Raw genomic sequence first — 4,328 nt, 5'->3', positions numbered from 1 at the left:
ACATAAACACCTGTGCGAGACTGTGTTTCAATACAATTTTATTTAGAAAAACAATGGCAAGTGAGCAGAGTATGGCCAATGGGCTGCTCTTTGTTGACCCCTATTCTAAAAAACTGTGGAAGACTAAACTTTTAAAGACAATTAAAGCATGAGACAAGCATTGCTTCTTCCAAAAGGTCTTCCTCACCTGATGTCAAATACAATGATTAAATTGAACCAAATATCAATTATTTCCCCCACTCTGTCAAGGAGAAATGATTCCATTGGAATAAGGGCTAGGGCTTTCTCCTGCAAGAGTAACATTGGTCCCTGGCTTGCCTGGGATAGGCTGCTTTATATCTGTTGCTCAGCATTATAACTAATAGTACCTCTTTCACCTTTACAAGCCCTGTTGGGTAAGTTATATATGGTGACCTTATTTTGACCCCAAGAAGAGGTTCATTTTAGAACTTCCACAAAGGGATAGGCATAGTCATAATATTTTGTAGATGGTATGGTAGGTTGAGAACTTTACCATCTGGAGTGGAATCCTGGCTCTGCCCTTGTTAGCAGTGTGGCTTTGGGCTAATTGTCCATTTTCTCCCAAGTCAAGATTTCGTTCCTTGAAAATTGAGAGTGATAGGTTCTTTCTATGTAATAAGGGCTATGTGAATATAATACAATGACATTCAAAAAAGTTCATGGGGAAAACAATTTGCCCAGTATTGCCCGTGGTGATAGGGCTTTGCACTCAGACAGAAAGGACATTACCTTGCAGAATTTATTGCTTCTCTTTGAGCCTCAGATCTTCTTCGGAGCTAATAATACCAGCTCTTCAGAACTGTTGTAGTTATTAAAAGATAATATGTGTAAAATGTCAAGCACAGTCTATAGTTAGCACTTAATGAAAAAATGCAGTTTTTACTTTTTGATCAAAATATGATGATGATAATAGTAACTTATTGAACAATTTTTGTAGGCTTCTCTAGATGAAGTATATCTCCTGTGTGATCTTATATGCTTAATGCTAATTTCATCTGACTTTTGGGGCTCTGGTGCACTTTCTTTTTTCTTTTTTTTGTCCTGAATGACCTACTCGTTCCATTCATCTGGTTTTCAAAACAAGGTTTTTGATTCGCCTTTGGGCTGATGCCTTAAGCTTTTCAGGGCAAAGACCCAAAGCATGACCACAATCTGCACCACTTGCCCTTGGATTTCCCCAGCACAGGTATCTAACCCACCCATATCTGCATCTGCATGCTGGTTCTTGGCCTCTGCAAGCCACTTCTCAAAAGCCTTATTCTTGCATGTAAGACCCCATCAATGGAACATTTCCGGTAGCCTCTGAAAACGTTGTCAGTTTTAATAAAGGTCTCTGGTTGTACCTGAGAAATGGCAAGTACAATGGGAACTGTCTTTTCCTGAAATGTTGCAGATCAGTTACAGCAAACAGAACGGCGACCGTCAAGGAAAACTGTCACTTTGGGCTCCTTTTTGACCACAGCAGCTACATGGAAGCAGCTGCAGCTTCGATAAGGGCCACTCTGGTGCACTTTCGAATCCTTGATTTCTGGGGCCATTCTTCAGTCATGGCAGAGCTCCCTGTGGTTTTTCGTCAATAGGGAAGGCCAAATGAGATCACTGCCTGAAGAAGCAGGGCTGCAAACACCATGCTATTTCTCTCCTACTGCTTTGCCTATACCCTTCTATCATGTTTGCTTGAAGACCTGAAAATAATTGGTTGAAGCTGCTACTCACTTTTAGCCTTCTATCCAAGTTTGACAAGTATGTTGCTCCAAATAACATGCACTATAAATGGCTGGAATCTAATAAGCAGTTCTGTTTGGACATGCAATCTGTTGTCCTTCTTCCTTCCTTGAGAGGGAAATTACAATCTTCTAAGACTCTCCTTCCATTTCTATAGAATGTGGATGCTAATTTGAAAGCAGTCTCGTAAAATGGAAGCAAACAGGCTAATTAGAAATATTTATGGGCCTGTTAGTGAATATATGTCTAATTGAAATAACAAGGCTCTCCCTGAAGGGGAAACATTACTTTGGTTGTAGAAATAATTAACTTGTGCTGTTACATTGAAAGAGGATAAAACCCTGTTTCTCCTGATAAGATCCATTTTTACTTCATCAGACCAAGGTGTCTCCAAAAGGACTCATTAGTATTTTTATTATTAAATTTTAATTAAAAAAATCAAACTAGACTTTCACATGTCTTATTCCCCTGAGATAATCACTTTCAACTCTTTCAGTTGATTATTTTCATACTTACCACCATATGTCTAATAAGTTTGTATTATTCTTTTAAAATAACTTAAATTTTTTTTAACAAAGTGATATACAGGTATATAGTTAAAAGAATCAAGTATTTCCACATTGCCTGTTAGTAAAACCAGCATATCTGTGGCATGCCTTATGTTTCTTACCTTACTAGAGGAAATCACTTTTTGCATTTACATCCATAATTCTATTTAACATGATACTATTACTACTTCTTGACTTTTAGCTTTAAAAATGATCTATTAACTTTGGATTCTGGAAGATGAGAATTTGGTTTTCTTTTGTACAAATACCAGTCCCACTCTGTATATGGACCCTTTCTACTTTCCATCCTCTCAGTATAGTTTAATCATAATTTTGGATAGATTGATATTCTACATTTACATTATCACAACTATGTTAAAGCTATTGATGCCTAAGCCATGTAATATACTTTGGTTATTTTTGTTATCCTGCATAATATTTAAAAATACATTTGACTGTTTTCTTTGAACTTAGCACTAATTCTATCCCAAACTCTGCACTTCAGTATGTAAATCTGTGCTGTATATGTTCTTTAAAATCTGATATTTTTCAATTTTTCTTCTGAATGTTTCTAGAAGAAATATCTTCTAGAGCCTACTGGCACATTCTCATCTTAATAGTATTAATTAGTATTGTCATCCAGAGATTAATTACTAACATCATCCAGAGATTTTATTTCACCTCCTTTGTTTTCACCTTTGACTTTCTCATGTATTGAACCCCCTGTTTCCTGGATCCAAGATCTTTGGCTTTATTGATTTATTCTGTCATCTTGCCTGGGTATATCCTCCAGTAGTTTCCTGAGAAAAGTAGAAAACCATGTGAAGGATGAGTTAATTGATATTTTGCATGTCTGAAAATGTCTTTACTTTATTGTTGCACTCAAAAAAGTTTGAGCTCCATATTGTCCTTCCCCCAGTCTCTGGGAATGTCTGTTCTACTTTCTGTCTCCATGAATTTGTCTGTTCTATATATGTTATGTAAGTAGAGTCATACAATATTTGTCCTTTTGTGTCTGGCTTCTTCCACTTAGCATAACATTTTCAAGGTTTATCCATGTTGTAACATATAACAGAGCTTCATTCCTTTTTTATGGATGAGTACTATTCCATTGTATAGATATACCACATTTTGTTTATCCATTCCTGGGTTGTTTTCACCTCTTGACTGTTGTTAAGAATGCTGCTATAAACCTTGCCTGATGCTGGGAAAGACTGAGGGCAGAAGGAAAAGTAGGTGACAGAGGATGAGATGGTTGGATGGCATCACTGACTCAATGGACATGAATTTGAGCAAACTCTGGGAGATAGTAAAGGGCAGGGAAGCCTGGCATGTTGCAGTCTATGGGGTTGCAAAGAGTTGGACATGACTGACTGACTGAATAACAAATAAACATTGGGGTACAAATATTTGTTTGAGTTCCTCTTTTCAGATTTTTTGAGTATAAACATGGGAATGAAATGTCTGGGTCATCTGGAAATTCTATGTTTTGAGAAACAGAGAAGAGCTGTTAAGAGTGAAGTTTATCTTTTTTTTATTGGGACACTAAAAGGGTGAGATTTTGAGAAGTTGTCTTGGCAGGCATTCCTCGGCTTTCAAGAGCTTTCTTTTTGAACACATGGCTATTGTTGAGTTTTGGTGAAATGGCATTATTTGTATAGACTATAACCGGAATCAACAAGAAGGTCTCAGTTGATCAAGATCTTTCACAATGACCTTTACTTAAGATGGTGAGAAAGGATACCTGGGCCCAGGCTGAGAGGAGCTGCCATTGAGTTTCCTGGTTCCATCTGGTATTTGCCTTTTATGCCTGGTTGTTTTCTTCTGTGTTGTTTAGGAGCAGAAGAATATGCTGGCCATCTGGTGTGCATAGCTTTTCATTTTTTTAAAATTCCTGTATTCTTTGAGCATTATCTTAATTTTCTGATTCAGTTTACCCCATAATATTCCTGAACCATGATTCTGTTGATTTGGTGGTGAGAATATTGTAATTACTATTCGCTTTGGAACAGAAGCGTGATGACTGCATGATAG

General features: G+C 37.1%; 1 non-coding gene across 1 annotated transcript; it reads right to left on the bottom strand.

Annotated features, from left to right (window-relative positions):
* Positions 1–1,388: 1,388 nt before the first annotated feature.
* Positions 1,389–1,523, bottom strand: LOC129648094 (small nucleolar RNA SNORA16B/SNORA16A family). Its single transcript, XR_008712680.1, has one exon. It is a non-coding gene; the product is annotated as a small nucleolar RNA SNORA16B/SNORA16A family (small nucleolar RNA).
* Positions 1,524–4,328: the final 2,805 nt, after the last annotated feature.

This window comes from Bubalus kerabau, chromosome 3 (genome assembly GCF_029407905.1).
Source record: "Bubalus kerabau isolate K-KA32 ecotype Philippines breed swamp buffalo chromosome 3, PCC_UOA_SB_1v2, whole genome shotgun sequence".
NCBI lineage: Eukaryota > Metazoa > Chordata > Mammalia > Artiodactyla > Bovidae > Bubalus > Bubalus kerabau.
Note: the sequence above shows the minus strand (reverse complement) of the source record. Positions and strands in the feature narration are given on the sequence as shown.